This window comes from Astyanax mexicanus, unplaced genomic scaffold (assembly GCF_023375975.1).
Source record: "Astyanax mexicanus isolate ESR-SI-001 unplaced genomic scaffold, AstMex3_surface scaffold_35, whole genome shotgun sequence".
Classification (NCBI taxonomy): domain Eukaryota; kingdom Metazoa; phylum Chordata; class Actinopteri; order Characiformes; family Acestrorhamphidae; genus Astyanax; species Astyanax mexicanus.
In genome coordinates this window covers 2920190-2941499 of record NW_026040045.1, presented here as the reverse complement: position 1 = coordinate 2941499, position 21310 = coordinate 2920190, and positions in this window count along the sequence as shown.

Genomic DNA, 21310 nt, shown 5'->3' with positions numbered 1-21310 from the left:
ATTTTAACAAAAAGTGCAGTGTGCAGCTATAGTGACTGAAACAGAGCATACAGGCTGACTACATACACGGTGCTTTTAAAAAAGATTATAAAGTTGGATATCCAGGCAGGAGTATTAGGAACTGATAAAACACATTCCCTGATGTTTGGCACTGTTGGCTGTAATAGTGTCTTTGCCTGCATCTATCTGTATCTATCTGTTTTAGACAGATACTTTTAATAATCAGTTATTACTTAGATCATCTATAATCCCTATAATCCCTCAGAGAGATAACCTGCAGCAAGTGTTTTTTCGAACTGAAAACTTCTCTTTCTTTCAGAAATGACATTTCGAGACCTAAAATGTATTTCTACCGAAGAAAACGCACTAAAACTGTGTTCTCAACATTTGTTAAGTGATTAGGTTTATTTGTGTGTTGAACACAGTAAACGCTGTTTTGGGGCGCTTTAGGCTGGGAAAAGCGTTTTTTCTCATAGTTTTCAGCTCCTCTCCAACTGCTTAGAGAGAAAACCTGCAGCAAGTGTTTTTTCTAACTGAAAACTTCTCTTTCTTTCAGAAATGACATTTCGAGATCTAAAATGTATTTCTACCGAAGAAAAAGCTCTAAAACTGTGTTCTCAACATTTGTTAAGTGATTGGGTTTATTTGTGTGTTGAACAAAGTAAACGCTGTTTTGGGGCGCTTTAGGCTGAGTAAAGCGTTTTCCGCCTAGTTTTCAGCTCCTCACTCACTGCTTAGAGAGATAACCTGCAGCAAATGTTTTTTCGAACTGAAAACTTCTCTTTCTTTCAGAAATGACATTTCGAGACCTAAAATGTATTTCTACCGAAGAAAACGCACTAAAACTGTGTTCTGAACATTTGTTAAGTGATTAGGTTTATTTGTGTGTTGAACACAGTAAACGCTGTTTTGGGGCGCTTTAGGCTGGGAAAAGCGTTTTTTCTCATAGTTTTCAGCTCCTCTCCAACTGCTTAGAGAGATAACCTGCAGCAAGTGTTTTTTCGAACTGAAAACTTCTCTTTCTTTCAGAAATGACATTTCGAGACCTAAAATGTATTTCTACCGAAGAAAACGCACTAAAACTGTGTTCTCAACATTTGTTAAGTGATTGGGTTTATTTGTGTGTTGAACACAGTAAACGCTGTTTTGGGGCGCTTTAGGCTGGGAAAAGTGTTTTTTCTCATAGTTTTCAGCTCCTCTCCAACTGCTTAGAGAGAAAACCTGCAGCAAGTGTTTTTTCGAACTGAAAACTTCTCTTTCTTTCAGAAATGACATTTCGAGACCTAAAATGTATTTCTACCGAAGAAAACGCACTAAAACTGTGTTCTCAACATTTGTTAAGTGATTAGGTTTATTTGTGTGTTGAACAAAGTAAACGCTGTTTTGGGGCGCTTTAGGCTGAGTAAAGCGTTTTCCGCCTAGTTTTCAGCTCCTCACTCACTGCTTAGAGAGATAACCTGCAGCAAATGTTTTTTCGAACTGAAAACTTCTCTTTCTTTCAGAAATGACATTTCGAGACCTAAAATGTATTTCTACCGAAGAAAACGCACTAAAACTGTGTTCTGAACATTTGTTAAGTGATTAGGTTTATTTGTGTGTTGAACACAGTAAACGCTGTTTTGGGGCGCTTTAGGCTGGGAAAAGCGTTTTTTCTCATAGTTTTCAGCTCCTCTCCAACTGCTTAGAGAGATAACCTGCAGCAAGTGTTTTTTCGAACTGAAAACTTCTCTTTCTTTCAGAAATGACATTTCGAGACCTAAAATGTATTTCTACCGAAGAAAACGCACTAAAACTGTGTTCTCAACATTTGTTAAGTGATTGGGTTTATTTGTGTGTTGAACACAGTAAACGCTGTTTTGGGGCGCTTTAGGCTAGGAAAAGCGTTTTTTCTCATAGTTTTCAGCTCCTCTCCAACTGCTTAGAGAGAAAACCTGCAGCAAGTGTTTTTTCGAACTGAAAACCAGAAAACCAGTCATTTCTTTCAGAAATGACATTTCGAGACCTAAAATGTATTTCTACCTAAGAAAACGCACTAAAACTGTGTTCTCAACATTTGTTAAGCGATTGCGTTTATTTGTGTGTTAAAACACAGTAAACGCTGTTTTGGGGCGCTTTAGGCTGGGGAAAGCGTTTTTTCTCATAGTTTTCAGCTCCTCTCCAACTGCTTAGAGAGAAAACCTGCAGCAAGTGTTTTTTCGAACTGAAAAGTTCTCTTTCTTTCAGAAATGACATTTCGAGACCTAAAATGTATTTCTACCGAAGAAAAAGCTCTAAAACTGTGTTCTCAACATTTGTTAAGTGATTGGATTTATTTGTGTGTTGAACAAAGTAAACGCTGTTTTGGGGCGCTTTAGGCTGAGTAAAGCGTTTTCCGCCTAGTTTTCAGCTCCTCACTCACTGCTTAGAGAGATAACCTGCAGCAAATGTTTTTTCCAACTGAAAACTTCTCTTTCTTTCAGAAATGACATTTCGAGACCTAAAATGTATTTCTACCGAAGAAAACGCACTAAAACTGTGTTCTCAACATTTGTTAAGTGATTGGGTTTATTTGTGTGTTGAACAAAGTAAACGCTGTTTTGGGCGCTTTAGGCTGGGAAAAGTGTTTTTTCTCATAGTTTTCAGCTCCTCTCCAACTGCTTAGAGAGAAAACCTGCAGCAAGTGTTTTTTCGAACTGAAAACTTCTCTTTCTTTCAGAAATGACATTTCGAGACCTAAAATGTATTTCTACCGAAGAAAACGCACTAAAACTGTGTTCTCAACATTTGTTAAGTGATTAGGTTTATTTGTGTGTTGAACACAGTAAACGCTGTTTTGGGGCGCTTTAGGCTGAGTAAAGCGTTTTCCGCCTAGTTTTCAGCTCCTTCAACACACAAATAAACCCAATCACTTAACAAATGTTGAGAACACAGTTTTAGAGCTTTTTCTTCGGTAGAAATACATTTTAGGTCTCGAAATGTCATTTCTGAAAGAAAGAGAAGTTTTCAGTTCGAAAAAACATTTGCTGCAGGTTATCTCTCTAAGCAGTGAGTGAGGAGCTGAAAACTAGGCGGAAAACGCTTTACTCAGCCTAAAGCGCCCCAAAACAGCGTTTACTTTGTTCACTGCTTAGAGAGATAACCTGCAGCAAATGTTTTTTCGAACTGAAAACTTCTCTTTCTTTCAGAAATGACATTTCGAGACCTATAAAATGTATTTCTACCGAAGAAAACGCACTAAAACTGTGTTCTCAACATTTGTTAAGTGATTGGGTTTATTTGTGTGTTGAACACAGTAAACGCTGTTTTGGGGCGCTTTAGGCTGGGAAAAGCGTTTTTTCTCATAGTTTTCAGCTCCTCTCCAACTGCTTAGAGAGATAACCTGCAGCAAATGTTTTTTCGAACTGAAAACTTCTCTTTCTTTCAGAAATGACATTTCGAGACCTAAAATGTATTTCTACCGAAGAAAAAGCTCTAAAACTGTGTTCTCAACATTTGTTAAGTGATTGGATTTATTTGTGTGTTGAACACAGTAAACGCTATTTTGGGGCGCTTTAGGCTGGGGAAAGCGTTTTTTCTCATAGTTTTCAGCTCCTCACTCACTGCTTAGAGAGATAACCTGCAGCAAATGTTTTTTCCAACTGAAAACTTCTCTTTCTTTCAGAAATGACATTTCGAGACCTAAAATGTATTTCTACCGAAGAAAACGCACTAAAACTGTGTTCTCAACATTTGTTAAGTGATTAGGTTTATTTGTGTGTTGAACACAGTAAACGCTGTTTTGGGGCGCTTTAGGCTGGGAAAAGCGTTTTTTCTCATAGTTTTCAGCTCCTCTCCAACTGCTTAGAGAGAAAACCTGCAGCAAGTGTTTTTTCGAACTGAAAACTTCTCTTTCTTTCAGAAATGACATTTCGAGACCTAAAATGTATTTCTACCTAAGAAAACGCACTAAAACTGTGTTCTCAACATTTGTTAAGCGATTGCGTTTATTTGTGTGTTAAAACACAGTAAACGCTATTTTGGGGCGCTTTAGGCTGGGGAAAGCGTTTTTTCTCATAGTTTTCAGCTCCTCACTCACTGCTTAGAGAGATAACCTGCAGCAAATGTTTTTTCCAACTGAAAACTTCTCTTTCTTTCAGAAATGACATTTCGAGACCTAAAATGTATTTCTACCGAAGAAAACGCACTAAAACTGTGTTCTCAACATTTGTTAAGTGATTAGGTTTATTTGTGTGTTGAACACAGTAAACGCTGTTTTGGGGCGCTTTAGGCTAGGAAAAGCGTTTTTTCTCATAGTTTTCAGCTCCTCTCCAACTGCTTAGAGAGAAAACCTGCAGCAAGTGTTTTTTCGAACTGAAAACCAGAAAACCAGTCATTTCTTTCAGAAATGACATTTCGAGACCTAAAATGTATTTCTACCTAAGAAAACGCACTAAAACTGTGTTCTCAACATTTGTTAAGCGATTGCGTTTATTTGTGTGTTAAAACACAGTAAACGCTGTTTTGGGGCGCTTTAGGCTGGGGAAAGCGTTTTTTCTCATAGTTTTCAGCTCCTCTCCAACTGCTTAGAGAGAAAACCTGCAGCAAGTGTTTTTTCGAACTGAAAAGTTCTCTTTCTTTCAGAAATGACATTTCGAGACCTAAAATGTATTTCTACCGAAGAAAAAGCTCTAAAACTGTGTTCTCAACATTTGTTAAGTGATTGGATTTATTTGTGTGTTGAACAAAGTAAACGCTGTTTTGGGGCGCTTTAGGCTGAGTAAAGCGTTTTCCGCCTAGTTTTCAGCTCCTCACTCACTGCTTAGAGAGATAACCTGCAGCAAATGTTTTTTCCAACTGAAAACTTCTCTTTCTTTCAGAAATGACATTTCGAGACCTAAAATGTATTTCTACCGAAGAAAACGCACTAAAACTGTGTTCTCAACATTTGTTAAGTGATTAGGTTTATTTGTGTGTTGAACACAGTAAACGCTGTTTTGGGGCGCTTTAGGCTGGAAAAAGCGTTTTTTCTCATAGTTTTCAGCTCCTCTCCAACTGCTTAGAGAGAAAACCTGCAGCAAGTGTTTTTTCGAACTGAAAACTTCTCTTTCTTTCAGAAATGACATTTCGAGACCTAAAATGTATTTCTACCGAAGAAAAAGCTCTAAAACTGTGTTCTCAACATTTGTTAAGTGATTGGGTTTATTTGTGTGTTGAACAAAGTAAACGCTGTTTTGGGCGCTTTAGGCTGGGAAAAGTGTTTTTTCTCATAGTTTTCAGCTCCTCTCCAACTGCTTAGAGAGAAAACCTGCAGCAAGTGTTTTTTCGAACTGAAAACTTCTCTTTCTTTCAGAAATGACATTTCGAGACCTAAAATGTATTTCTACCGAAGAAAACGCACTAAAACTGTGTTCTCAACATTTGTTAAGTGATTAGGTTTATTTGTGTGTTGAACACAGTAAACGCTGTTTTGGGGCGCTTTAGGCTGGAAAAAGCGTTTTTTCTCATAGTTTTCAGCTCCTCTCCAACTGCTTAGAGAGAAAACCTGCAGCAAATGTTTTTTCGAACTGAAAACTTCTCTTTCTTTCAGAAATGACCTTTCGAGACCTAAAATGTATTTCTACCGAAGAAAACGCACTAAAACTGTGTTCTCAACATTTGTTAAGTGATTGGGTTTATTTGTGTGTTGAACACAGTAAACGCTGTTTTGGGGCGATTTAGGCTGGGAAAAGCGTTTTTTCTCATAGTTTTCAGCTCCTCTCCAACTGCTTAGAGAGAAAACCTGCAGCAAGTGTTTTTTCGAACTGAAAACTTCTCTTTCTTTCAGAAATGACATTTCGAGACCTAAAATGTATTTCTACCGAAGAAAAAGCTCTAAAACTGTGTTCTCAACATTTGTTAAGTGATTGGGTTTATTTGTGTGTTGAACAAAGTAAACGCTGTTTTGGGGCGCTTTAGGCTGAGTAAAGCGTTTTCCGCCTAGTTTTCAGCTCCTCACTCACTGCTTAGAGAGATAACCTGCAGCAAATGTTTTTTCGAACTGAAAACTTCTCTTTCTTTCAGAAATGACATTTCGAGACCTAAAATGTATTTCTACCGAAGAAAACGCACTAAAACTGTGTTCTCAACATTTGTTAAGTGATTAGGTTTATTTGTGTGTTGAACACAGTAAACGCTGTTTTGGGGCGCTTTAGGCTGGGAAAAGCGTTTTTTCTCATAGTTTTCAGCTCCTCTCCAACTGCTTAGAGAGAAAACCTGCAGCAAGTGTTTTTTCGAACTGAAAAGTTCTCTTTCTTTCAGAAATGACATTTCGAGACCTAAAATGTATTTCTACCGAAGAAAACGCACTAAAACTGTGTTCTCAACATTTGTTAAGTGATTAGGTTTATTTGTGTGTTGAACACAGTAAACGCTGTTTTGGGGCGCTTTAGGCTGGGAAAAGCGTTTTTTCTCATAGTTTTCAGCTCCTCTCCAACTGCTTAGAGAGAAAACCTGCAGCAAGTGTTTTTTCTAACTGAAAACTTCTCTTTCTTTCAGAAATGACATTTCGAGACCTAAAATGTATTTCTACCGAAGAAAAAGCTCTAAAACTGTGTTCTCAACATTTGTTAAGTGATTGGGTTTATTTATGTGTTGAACACAGTAAACGCTGTTTTGGGGCGCTTTAGGCTGGGAAAAGCGTTTTTTCTCATAGTTTTCAGCTCCTCTCCAACTGCTTAGAGAGAAAACCTGCAGCAAGTGTTTTTTCGAACTGAAAACTTCTCTTTCTTTCAGAAATGACATTTCGAGACCTAAAATGTATTTCTACCGAAGAAAAAGCTCTAAAACTGTGTTCTCAACATTTGTTAAGTGATTGGGTTTATTTGTGTGTTGAACAAAGTAAACGCTGTTTTGGGGCGCTTTAGGCTGGGAAAAGCGTTTTTTCTCATAGTTTTCAGCTCCTCTCCAACTGCTTAGAGAGAAAACCTGCAGCAAGTGTTTTTTCGAACTGAAAACTTCTCTTTCTTTCAGAAATGACATTTCGAGACCTAAAATGTATTTCTACCGAAGAAAAAGCTCTAAAACTGTGTTCTCAACATTTGTTAAGTGATTGGGTTTATTTGTGTGTTGAACAAAGTAAACGCTGTTTTGGGGCGCTTTAGGCTGAGTAAAGCGTTTTCCGCCTAGTTTTCAGCTCCTCACTCACTGCTTAGAGAGATAACCTGCAGCAAATGTTTTTTCGAACTGAAAACTTCTCTTTCTTTCAGAAATGACATTTCGAGACCTAAAATGTATTTCTACCGAAGAAAACGCACTAAAACTGTGTTCTCAACATTTGTTAAGTGATTGGGTTTATTTGTGTGTTGAACACAGTAAACGCTGTTTTGGGGCGATTTAGGCCGGGAAAAGCGTTTTTTCTCATAGTTTTCAGCTCCTCTCCAACTGCTTAGAGAGAAAACCTGCAGCAAGTGTTTTTTCGAACTGAAAACTTCTCTTTCTTTCAGAAATGACATTTCGAGACCTAAAATGTATTTCTACCGAAGAAAAAGCTCTAAAACTGTGTTCTCAACATTTGTTAAGTGATTAGGTTTATTTGTGTGTTGAACACAGTAAACGCTGTTTTGGGGCGCTTTAGGCTGGGAAAAGCGTTTTTTCTCATAGTTTTCAGCTCCTCTCCAACTGCTTAGAGAGAAAACCTGCAGCAAGTGTTTTTTCGAACTGAAAACCAGAAAACCAGTCATTTCTTTCAGAAATGACATTTCGAGACCTAAAATGTATTTCTACCTAAGAAAACGCACTAAAACTGTGTTCTCAACATTTGTTAAGCGATTGCGTTTATTTGTGTGTTAAAACACAGTAAACGCTGTTTTGGGGCGCTTTAGGCTGGGGAAAGCGTTTTTTCTCATAGTTTTCAGCTCCTCTCCAACTGCTTAGAGAGAAAACCTGCAGCAAGTGTTTTTTCGAACTGAAAACTTCTCTTTCTTTCAGAAATGACATTTCGAGACCTAAAATGTATTTCTACCGAAGAAAACGCACTAAAACTGTGTTCTCAACATTTGTTAAGTGATTAGGTTTATTTGTGTGTTTAACACAGTAAACGCTGTTTTGGGGCGCTTTAGGCTGGGAAAAGCGTTTTTTCTCATAGTTTTCAGCTCCTCTCCAACTGCTTAGAGAGAAAACCTGCAGCAAGTGTTTTTTCGAACTGAAAACTTCTCTTTCTTTCAGAAATGACATTTCGAGACCTAAAATGTATTTCTACCGAAGAAAAAGCTCTAAAACTGTGTTCTCAACATTTGTTAAGTGATTGGGTTTATTTGTGTGTTGAACAAAGTAAACGCTGTTTTGGGGCGCTTTAGGCTGGGAAAAGCGTTTTTTCTCATAGTTTTCAGCTCCTCTCCAACTGCTTAGAGAGATAACCTGCAGCAAGTGTTTTTTCGAACTGAAAACTTCTCTTTCTTTCAGAAATGACATTTCGAGACCTAAAATGTATTTCTACCGAAGAAAAAGCTCTAAAACTGTGTTCTCAACATTTGTTAAGTGATTGGGTTTATTTGTGTGTTGAACAAAGTAAACGCTGTTTTGGGGCGCTTTAGGGTGAGTAAAGCGTTTTCCGCCTAGTTTTCAGCTCCTCACTCACTGCTTAGAGAGATAACCTGCAGCAAATGTTTTTTCGAACTGAAAACTTCTCTTTCTTTCAGAAATGACATTTCGAGACCTAAAATGTATTTCTACCGAAGAAAACGCACTAAAACTGTGTTCTCAACATTTGTTAAGTGATTGGGTTTATTTGTGTGTTGAACACAGTAAACGCTGTTTTGGGGCGATTTAGGCTGGGAAAAGCGTTTTTTCTCATAGTTTTCAGCTCCTCTCCAACTGCTTAGAGAGAAAACCTGCAGCAAGTGTTTTTTCGAACTGAAAACTTCTCTTTCTTTCAGAAATGACATTTCGAGACCTAAAATGTATTTCTACCTAAGAAAACGCACTAAAACTGTGTTCTCAACATTTGTTAAGCGATTGCGTTTATTTGTGTGTTAAAACACAGTAAACGCTATTTTGGGGCGCTTTAGGCTGGGGAAAGCGTTTTTTCTCATAGTTTTCAGCTCCTCACTCACTGCTTAGAGAGATAACCTGCAGCAAATGTTTTTTCCAACTGAAAACTTCTCTTTCTTTCAGAAATGACATTTCGAGACCTAAAATGTATTTCTACCGAAGAAAACGCACTAAAACTGTGTTCTCAACATTTGTTAAGTGATTAGGGTTATTTGTGTGTTGAACACAGTAAACGCTGTTTTGGGGCGCTTTAGGCTGGGAAAAGCGTTTTTTCTCATAGTTTTCAGCTCCTCTCCAACTGCTTAGAGAGAAAACCTGCAGCAAGTGTTTTTTCGAACTGAAAACCAGAAAACCAGTCATTTCTTTCAGAAATGACATTTCGAGACCTAAAATGTATTTCTACCTAAGAAAACGCACTAAAACTGTGTTCTCAACATTTGTTAAGCGATTGCGTTTATTTGTGTGTTAAAACACAGTAAACGCTGTTTTGGGGCGCTTTAGGCTGGGGAAAGCGTTTTTTCTCATAGTTTTCAGCTCCTCTCCAACTGCTTAGAGAGAAAACCTGCAGCAAGTGTTTTTTCGAACTGAAAACTTCTCTTTCTTTCAGAAATGACATTTCGAGACCTAAAATGTATTTCTACCGAAGAAAACGCACTAAAACTGTGTTCTCAACATTTGTTAAGTGATTAGGTTTATTTGTGTGTTTAACACAGTAAACGCTGTTTTGGGGCGCTTTAGGCTGGGAAAAGCGTTTTTTCTCATAGTTTTCAGCTCCTCTCCAACTGCTTAGAGAGAAAACCTGCAGCAAGTGTTTTTTCGAACTGAAAACTTCTCTTTCTTTCAGAAATGACATTTCGAGACCTAAAATGTATATCTACCGAAGAAAAAGCTCTAAAACTGTGTTCTCAACATTTGTTAAGTGATTGCGTTCATTTGTGTGTTGAACAAAGTAAACGCTGTTTTGGGGCGCTTTAGGCTGAGTAAAGCGTTTTCCGCCTAGTTTTCAGCTCCTCACTCACTGCTTAGAGAGATAACCTGCAGCAAATGTTTTTTCGAACTGAAAACTTCTCTTTCTTTCAGAAATGACATTTCGAGACCTAAAATGTATTTCTACCGAAGAAAAAGCTCTAAAACTGTGTTCTCAACATTTGTTAAGTGATTGGGTTTATTTGTGTTTTGAACACAGTAAACGCTGTTTTGGGGCGCTTTACGCTGAGTAAAGCGTTTTCCGCCTAGTTTTCAGCTCCTCACTCACTGCTTAGAGAGATAACCTGCAGCAAATGTTTTTTCCGACTGAAAACTTCTCTTTCCTTCAGAAATGACTTTTCGAGACCTAAAATGTATTTCTACCGAAGAAAAAGCTCTAAAACTGTGTTCTCAAGATTTATTAACAGATTGGGTTAATTTGTGTGCTAAACACAGTAAACGCTGTTTTTGGGCGCTGAAGGGTGAGTAAAGCGTTTTTGCATAGTTTTCAGCTACTCACTCACTTCTTTGAGATATAACCTGCGGCACATGTTTTTTCGAACTGAAAACTTCTACCGAAGAAAACGCACTAAAACTGTGTTCTCAAGATTTGTTAAGAGATTGGGTTCATTTGTGTGTTAAACGTTGTAAACGCTGTTTTATGGTGATTTAGGCTGGGTAAAGTGTTTTCCGCATAGTTTTGAGTACTTACATTGAACTTCTTTTAGAAATGACTTTTCTATACCTAAAACGAATATCTACTATAGAAAAGCACTAAAAGTTTTTTTTTTCAACATTTGTTAAGGTGATTGGGTTCATTTATGTGTTATACAAATAAACGCTGTAAACGCTGTTTTTGGTTTCCGTTTTTGGAGCGGCCCGTGAGGTATATTACAAATAAATTGAAAGTTGGCCCGCTGTTAATCAGGTTTTTATAATGTGAGATTCAAAGTTTGACCGCTAGATGTCAGAATCAAGCCAAAGAGTCTAAAAGAGTTCTCAGTTGAAGCGCATAAAAACTGGCCAAAAAGTCTGAAAAGTGGCAAGAGTCGAACCTACGCGACATGAGATAACAAACCTACGCATGGAAACTACACAAAAGAAGAAACAGCACGGTTACTACCTCAGCTGCAGGTCAAGAACTCCAAACATGTATCTGCGAATGGTGCAAGGTCACATCCAAGCCTGAAATGGCGAATGAAGGTCTTGAAGAAAACAAAGGTCGGGCGCTTGCATTGACCATTCCTGTTATGGAAAAGGTCTAATGCGTGTGAAGCTCAGCGGTAGGATGCAACCCAGAGTCCACCGAGCATCACTACCCAGTGACTGAGTTCAAACACATTTTGTGATAAGCTGATATCAAATCAACTGCAGCCTGCATTGGAGAACATCCAAGATCACATAATCCATGCAAAATGGCCAAATTCCTGCAGTAAGAAATAGTGGGCGACAATCAACATAGACCTCATGAATATCTTGAAAAACCTAAGAATAGCAGTTGACAACAGACTGGAGAAAATGGGTGATCTCATCCGACTAAAAAGATTTGGACTAAAACAGCCAAAAACATAAGGAAACACCAATCCCCCTCATGTCCAGAAGGCATGAGTTGTGTCAACTTGTCAAAGAACGACGACAGCTGAGGTCGAGGAATGCTCCAGTGGAGGAGAGAGAGTAGCCATTGACCTCCTTCGTGAGGAACCTAACGGTCGGTTAACAAGCTTGTGAATAACCGAATACCTTAGAACTCAACGCAAGAGAATGGAGAAGGCAAGAGCTTTATTCTACAAGGATCCCATTAGGTGTGTAAAATAGTAGAATTGGTCTCTGAACATGACAAAGATGGAACAGAAAGACCAATCTGAAAGAAACCTATAAAGACAATCAGACACTTGAATAAAGGCCACCACATAACACCAACATAAAAAAATTGGAGAGAATAGTGAGTTCTTACATAAATAAGTGGCTTGGTCTCCCACGGTTGTCTCAGCAATATCAGGTTGTATGGACGTGGAGCTCTGGAACTGCCCGTCTCCAGCCTAACTGAAGAGTACAAATCTGCTAAAATGAGACTGAAAATTAAAAAAGTCTCACAATGCATAATTAAAAGTCTCACAATGCAGAAGTAAGAGCAGCTGCCCTCACAACTGGTAGGAAATGGACACCATCTGGGCAGCAAGCGCAAGCTTGGAGACATCATGCAACATTTCCAGCGGAGAAAAACAGTTTTTGGTGAAAGTCGAGCAGTGTGGCATAAGGCCTCATCCACAGAGAGAAGAAAGCTGATGGTTTGATGGCAGGAGGAAGCAGAATGATTTACAAATGCAGAAATGGAAGGCAGTAGAGCCATCTACGATGTTCTTCCTACCCCTAAAACCTTACAGCACTGAGGTAGGAGATGACCTACAGGTGTCCTTTGCCAAACACCTGCAACATATCCTTATTGGCGTTAGAAACAGCCTGTCCCAAGGTCGCTATACCTGGAGGCACAACCGGTTCTTGCGGCAGGTGGCAGTCATCCTTTAAATTGAAGAAAGGAGAACCACCATTAATGCTCTCCAATACCTGGATTATCAAGCTCACTCCCTTCGTAAAAGCAGGTACAAACTTAACGGTACCATGGGAAGCTGCTATTGAAGAGGCTTATGAACGGAAAGGCCGAAATAGCAGCCCAGAAAAGAACAGCCCAGCTGGCATACCAAGGTGTGTAGAGAGTTTGTTGCCAAGAACAAGGCTCCTGAACAGAATGGTTGTCAAAGTCCAGGCTCTCTGCCAAGCAGTGAAATCACTTTCAGAAAGCAGCAACTGGTTGTGGATCAAAAGAGGGTGGGAGGGTGCATTATCACAGGGGTAAAACTGAGGGTGCCTAACCTGATAATCTGCTTTTGCAGACTTCCTCTTTGGACATTCTGTAGCAACAAGGGTGACTTCATTTCATTCATTAAGGTGACGAAGTCTGCCGTCATGGGTAGCTAGCCCCGTTGAGGGATTTAACTGTGGTCAGCTGTATTTCAATGCAGTGACAGAGTCTTTCCCCTGTTGTCAGCTGTACTTTCACTTAAAAACTAAATGTTAGTGTATTTCCCAATTTTTTTTACATGTTTTAGCTCTTGAAAAGTCAAATCTGAATGAAAGAGATTTTTTTTGTTTAAAACTACACTTGAAGCAGTTGATCAATCTAGAGAGTGACAGAGGAGCTCAGCACTATTCACAAAATATTTCTCTCAACGAGAACTTTCCAAAAACATCTTTTACTATATACTATAATAATAGCTTTTAGGTTTTGAAAACTCAATTCCAACCGAAAGAGAAGTTTTCAGTTTAAAACAACACTTGAAGCAGTTTATATTTCTGAGGAGTGAGACAGCAGCTCAGCTCTATGCACAAAATGCTTGGCTTTAGAGAAATGTCAAAAAACATCCTTTACTACATTCAACACACAAATGAACCCAAACACATGTTGAAAAAATGATGCATTTTCCACACTTATAACAGGTTTTCCGACTGGTCTGCCAAAATTGGTTGATGTTACAGGCATCTCTTTCCCTAGATACTATTATATCCCTTGCCCTACGCCAAGCTTTTGGTGTGGTTTGCGTTTTCAAAACTACCTTTTTCTGCTTCCAGAGAAACTACAGAACATCTGGAGCATTTTTGCACAGCTGGTATGGGACTCCATTTGGTCCAGAAGCTGACACTGCCCTTGCCTTCTTAACCTCACTCCACTGTGGGGGACTGTCATTGAAAAGATATTCTGGCTGACGTACTGTTGGCATGTCTGAGGGTATTTTCCTTTGTTTAAGTCTGTGAATGTCTGTATAGGTTTCTTTCAGATTCTGTTGCCACCTTCAGAGACCCACTTTTCTTAGAATAAAGCTCCTGCCTTCTCCTTTCTCCTGCGTTGAGTTCTAAGGTATTTGGCTCATCGCAGGCTTGTTGGCTGTTTTAGTCCAAATCTTTCTACTCCATAGGAGTGGATAAGATCACACATTTTCTCCAGTCTCTTGTCAACTGCTCCTCTTAGGTTATTCAAGATGTTCATGAGGTCTGTGTTGATTGGAGTCCACTCTTTCGTGCTGCAGGATTTTGGCCACTTCGCTTGGATTCTGTGGTCTTGAATGCAGACTGAAGTTGATTTAGTTTCAGGTAGTCAGAAAATGTGATTGAGCCTAACTCAGTCACATTTTAACTCAGTTCATTTTTAAAGTAATACATCTTAAACTACACTTGTGTTGATAGAGAATACATTTAAATCTAAACATACTGTTTAACCAAAAGTGTACTTAATGGTTATGTAAACTAAAATGTATTAATTGAAAAGTGTAAGTAGTACTTACCATACACTTGTTGTCACAATTTGATTTATGACCCCTGATTGATGGCTTGATTTATGATCTTTTGATTTATGGTTTACTTTATGGCATGCTGACTGACAAGGCTTGGGACATGTCTGATTGACAGGCTGACATGTTTATTACCCCACCAGCAACCCCCACCCTTGTCTTCTGCCACAGATGTCACCTCACACCCACCCGGATGTAACTTGTTTTACGACCTACACAGGCACCCCTTAACAAACACCATCCAACACTATGTAAATTATCTCACAGTTGTTTGATAAGAGTCCCCCTCAGTGTTAATTGTATGCAAAAACAATGCTGTAGCCATGCTGTCTACTATGTATCAGATCTTGTGGTTTGGTGTGTGAGACTTTAAGCTTTGTTTAATTTGAAGACATTTAAAATATATGTTTTATATTATGGGTGTTAATTAAATCATTGTAAATGATCAATGTTCAATGTTTTTTAAAGCTATTGTGTGGTCGCATTTACCACCTAACCAATCTACGCAGGTCTTTTACTTTTTTGTCTTTTTGAGATGTCTTTAAGGTCTACATTTTAGGCACACATGGTTTAAATGTACGCTAAATGGAAAGTCAGACTTTACTTTGATTCTTTTCATTTGAGAGAACACTCAGAGGCCTTTAAGGCATACATTTCAGGATCTTATGTTTTAAATGTAGGCTAAATGTATAGCAGTCTTTTACGTTTAGTCTGTTCATTTTGAGATGTCTTTAAGGCATACATTTCAGAACATTGTTTTAAATGTAAAGTAAATGTATGGAATCCTTTTAGTTTTAGTCTGTCCACATTAAGATGTTTTTTTTTGTTTTTTTAAGGTCTACATTTTAATTTTTACTTGTTATGTTTTAAATGTGGTTGATGTTAAATGTTTGGATTGTTATTTGTGTAAAACAACACACTTTTACCTAAACACATTAAAAGTAAGATACATGTTTAATGTAATCTCTTAAGTGTAAATTCTAAACCTGTGAATAAAAATAATCTAATTTTCAGTTTAACAATTTTAAGAATCTGTATCGACACATAATACAACATCTACTAAACCTATTTACATGGTAGTTACGTTTCAAAAGCTACACCAATCACAGGCTAAATGTTTTAAATATGTTAATAGCGGTAGGAGTGGTCTATGTGGCCTTGTATATAGATGGCTCACAACTCTGTTGGAGGTACCCATTCAGACGCTAGCCTGAAAAAACCACGATGGACGCAAGCTTTCTTGGTAAGCATGACTTTTACAACAAAGTTTTACATACATTCTGTTGTTTGTCATTTAAAAGTGTTACAAATGTATTCTTGCTTAACAGGTATTTTCTTGGTCTAGGAACCTGTGAGCTGGAAACAATCCAAGCCGTTCAAAATATTGATGGTTTATCTCAACTTTGTGAGGGTATGTGTGTATAAATTATATATGTCTTTTCATTCTTTTTGTTTAGATCTAGACATTCACTAGAAACATTTTCTTACATTTCCACAGAGTCTGTGAACACATCGGCGCATGTGGACCCTCTTGGTAAGTATTTCTAATTTTCAAATTTTTCTAATTTTCTAATTTGTGTTGTTTGTTGCTTGATGGTTACTTATATTATTTCTATAGCAGGTCTAAAACGCTTAGTGGAAAGTATCATGCCACCCGGATTCGACAATTTGTACAAACAGCCAAAAAATCCTCAACTACAGGATATAACCAACAACAGCGGATACAGGAGAGCCTTTAAGCCGAACTTAACGAGCAGTCCGGAGGTGTTGCTTGGTAAACGTTGCAACAGGGAACCATCTTCAAGCAGAAAACGCATCAGGCTGGAAGACAGCTGCATACTGTTAGATACAGGTACATACATTTCGACATACTCTATATTTCAATTTGTCTTTTGTCTTTAAGATTAGCGACTCATATGTAATGTGCTCTATTCACAGATTTGAACAACGCTGGACAGTCTACGAATGGAGAAAATGTGTTGCACAATGATGTCCAGGATGTTTTAAACAAGGACGAATGGTCGGAGGATTTGACGGACATTTGGGATCAGAACAGTTTCAGCGAACCAGTCGAAAAAACTGTTGCTGCCGCACCACCGAATGTTGGAATAAACGCTTCGGACAAACACAGAGACACTGACGCAAATGAGTTACGATCAAACCAAGAGCATCAAGATCAGGTAGGAACCGATGGTGATTTAAACAGTATTGGCGAGGTTTTAACTGTTCTAGGACAGCTTTCTGAAGAAAACAGAAAAATATTGCTAGATAACAAAACAATCACAGAATCAAACAGAAAACTAACAGAAGCTTGTATTAAATCTTCCCAAGACAACGAAAGGTTGTCACAGTTAAATGCAAAGATATCTCAAGAAAATTTGAACAATTTAATTGAGCTACGTAGACAATCTGCCGTTAACCGTAGACATGAAAAAGGTATTCAAGAGATATACAAACAACTAAATATATATCTGGAAGAATTTAGAAAATTTGATATGTCGGTTAATGTGTCAAAAGATCAATTCAAATCTTTAATACAAATAATGTTTAAAATGCAAAAGGCGTTAGAGATCAAATTATCGCCATTTCTGCCTGTTGCGGGGCCATCCTCTCGTGTTTAGTGTTGCCAATAGTTAGAGGCTAGTGTTTTTCCACATTGTTACAGAAATCAACATTTTCACATATTTTCAAATGTATATTTACATCTAAAACAAGCAATCAGACAAATATGGCATCTAAAAGATTTTGGGGGTCAGACAACAACCCGTGTGTTACAGATGAATATGATTCATTGAACCAGTTGTCTATTGATGAACAATTGCAGCGTCTAAGCGAAATGTATGAGACGAATGTTAACCCTAATGTTCAGCAAAACATTGATACACAACACTTTGGCTACCATTATGTTTTGTCTAATCATTTAACCATTGACGAACAAATGCGGTATCTAAGTAATACGTATGATACACCTATTAGCGGTCCAAGTAATAACCGACAAGTAACATTCACACAGGGTAATGCAGATGTTGACTTGTTTAGAAATCGTACCACACAAGCCCCGGCATCAAAGCGTTGTAGGTTTGGTGATAGTTGGCAGACAGATGTTTTGGAACAGATGTCGCACAGTGAGCAGTCGTCTTTTCTACAGGACAATGTCAACCTTGTTTTAGAATCTGTAGAGAGGGATACACAAAACTGTCTACAAACTATTCATACAGATCAGGCAGGTGGTGGTACACATGAAAATAGACATCCGCCACTCGATCCGACAGCATCCAACTTTGGTTTATCTGACAGCGATATTGCGGGGTTAGTGAGAAATGGTGGTGTTGTGGGTGATTACACTATAGTTCCGAGATCGCGGTTTAATAGTATTGTGCTACACAGGTCATTGAATTTACGTCATGCGCCATCTACAGACATGGGTTCGTATGCTACTTATGTGCACAATGTGTTATCGCAAATAGTGTCATTCTCCAGAGTGTTGGCTGGTAATGGCGGTGTTATTGACATTACCCTTAGAGGCCATAGTTTAACATCTGATGTGAACGCTGTGTTGTCTTCCAGAGACGGTTATAATGTGAACAGGTTTTTGGATGCTATTGAAAGGGTTGTGCAAAGTAACAATAGTATTAAAACAGACAATAGTTTGGTGTTGACTGTCTCGATAGCCATGGTTAAAAATGGAGGTGCACGACGTAGGGTGCGTGACCTTGCACACAATCAGGTGATTGACTGGAACAGAATGAACCTTTTTTGTCCAACAAACACCTCAAACAAACTGTGTTTTGCAATCTGTATCGCACATTTTTTAAATCCATCTACGCCACACAACGCATTAGAAACCATAGCAGAACAGATTCAGACAGATGTTGGCTACACGAGTCACCATAAAGTTGGTTTTAATGACATCAGTAGTTTTGAATACAAGTACGGCGTAAAAGTAGTTGTTTTCCACAAAGGCTGTTCTGGCAATCTAGAGAAATATCAAACAAAAGACAAACCACACCCAAAGACTGTGTTTCTGTGTTTCTCTGTTTCACGACAACCATTATTACATGATCAAAAATTTGAAAGCGTTCATTGGCACACCGTATGTTTGCGTGTTTTGCTATAAGGGTTACACTAGTGCCAGAGATCACAGCTGTAAATACAGCTGTGATGTGTGTCATGATGTCTCCTGCCACAAGAAAACCCGCCGACCCAAATACTGTGACGATTGTTTGCGCTATTGTAAGTCTGATTACTGTTATGACAAGCATAAGGAACAGAAACAACAGCCGACCACAGGTTTGATGGCCGCCCCGTGTGATCTGACCAAATTCTGTAAAAAATGTGGTCGTCGTTATAATATTTGTTTAGCAAAGCCAAAACCACACAAGTGTTTCTCAGGGCGTTGTTTTCACTGTCAGGAGGAATTGATATCAGACACCACACACGAATGTTACATACAACCAATCAAATTAAAAGAACCAAGTAGTTCATACATATTTTTTGATTTTGAGACTCGGTTTGAAAACGGCAAGCATGAAGGAAATTTTGTCTGTGCAATCACATTTGACGGTAGAGAGTTCACGGCTGAGGGTCCTGATTGTGTAGAACAACTCATCAAAGAGTTTAGACGACCCAAATATAAGGGGTACACATGGTTGGTGCACAACGCTGCGGGGTTTGACAACTTCCTATTATTGGAATATTTTTTTAAAGTAGGCATAGCAGTCAAAATCACAATGATGGGGTGTAGGTTGATATGCATGTATGACGATGTATACAGACAGCGCTACATAGACTCCTACTCGTTCATTCCAATGCGATTGGCTAAAACAGCATCAGCTTTAAACCTGATATGTGATGAGAAAGGGCATTTTCCACACAAATTTAATTTAAGACAAAACGAAAATTATGTGGGTCCATACCCCGACAAGAGTTTTTACGGCTATGACACAATGAGTGACAAAGACAAACAACAGTTTGACGAGTGGTACAACACAGTCTCTGGTGGTGTGTTTGACTTCAAAAAGGAACTCTATGTTTATGGTAGAAATGATGTTGTTTTGCTACGTGAGGCATGTATTAAGTACCGTGACGAGTTCATTCAATGCACACAACTAGATCCATTTAATTACACAACACTAGCATCATGTTGTATGGCTGTGTACAAGACACATTTCTTACCAAAGGACACACTAGCACTCACACACAACAATGCATATGTCACCCAACACAAGACATTCTCTAATGTCTCCATTGAATGGCTTGAGTATGTCAGGAGTACAAGAGATGTTGATGTGCACCATGGCCTAACTCACGGAGAAGTGAAGTTGGGTGCATATTATGTGGATGGTTATTATGAAAAGGATGGTATACGTAAGGCTTTGGAATTTAATGGTTGCATGCACCATGGTCATGAGTGTCGTTACAGACCAAACCAAGCCCATCCTATGTCAAAGGTGCTATACCTATGTCATTTTCCAGGCAGTTCAGAAACATTGTTTTGTGAATATGTAAAAACCTTTCTGCAGTACAAACAGGAGGCAAGCGGTTATCCCGCAAATGCCGTCACAGAGGAGGAAAGGGCAGAGTACATCAGGGATTATTTTGAAAAGAAGAAAATTAAGCTGAATCCAGACAAAATATGTCTCAACCAAGCACGTCGATCTATTAACAAATTGTTGTTGAATAGCTTGTGGGGTCGTTTTTCTATGAGGGAAAATATGTCAGAGATGTTGACAGATCCCGAACAGTTTTCACAACACATATTTGGTGACGGGTATGATGTTTAACACTTCTCATTTGTTTCTGATACAACAGCGTTGATCCAGTGGTGTTACTCTGCCGGAGACAGTTGCCCGACCCGTGACATTAATGTGTTTTTAGGTGCATTTACAACAGCGCATGCACGCCTAGAACTGATTGATCTAATGGACCGATTAGGTGACAGACTTTTGTACAGTGATACTGACAGCGTAATTTTTGTTTCTCGTGAAGGTGATTGGGAACCACCTCTAGGGCCTTACTTTTGACAGACGAGATTGGAGACGGTGGCTACATTACAGAGTTCTGTTCAGGCTGTCCCAAAACCTATGGTTATCGTACATCAGATGGAAAAACACGTATGAAAGCTAAAGGTATCACACTAAATTCTGACAATTCAAAAGTCATTCGGCTCGACACATTGGTTGATCTTGTTGATCATTACGTTGTACATTGCGATAGTTCCCGTCACATACTCGCTCGCGCAGACGGCATTGTTAGAAATAAAAAGAACCTTACACTGAAAAACAAGTCCGTGGTGAAGCGTTTTAAAGTCGTCTACAAGAAACGGGTTCTGTTGTCTGATTTTTCAACACTTCCATATGGCTACTAAAGATGCCCACGAATTTCGTGGTGTGCGAGAGGTTGATGGGTTTGATTTCAGATTACAACACCCTTTTTCTTGTGTAATAAGCGGGCCGTCAAATTCTGGAAAGACCTTTTTTGTTAAACAACTGCTTGAACGTACTGATGAGCTGGTTTCAAACAAAATAGAAAACATTGTATACATTTACGATTGTTGGCAACCTCTTTATGACGAAATGTTACAAATAAGAAATATTAATTTTGTTCAAGGGATACCGGCAACACTAAATGACGACACTATTCTACCGCTTAACAGAAATAATTTGTTAATTATTGACGACGTTATGAAAGATGCCAGTAATAACTCTGAGGTAGAAAAGGTTTTCACACAGTATGTACATCATCGAAATGTAAGCGCTATCTACCTTATCCAAAATTTGTTTTTTCAAGGAAAGTCTAGTAGGACAAATTAGTTTAAACACAAATTACCTCATATTATTTAAAAACCCTAGAGACAACAACCAGGTTGGTGTGTTAGGTAGACAGATGTACCCAGGCAACACAAAGTTTTTCATGGAGTGTTTTCAAAACGCTGTAAGTAAACCATTTGGGCACCTTATGATTGATTATAAAGCAAAGACACCTGAAGACTTTCGTCTCAGAACTGATCTGCTTTC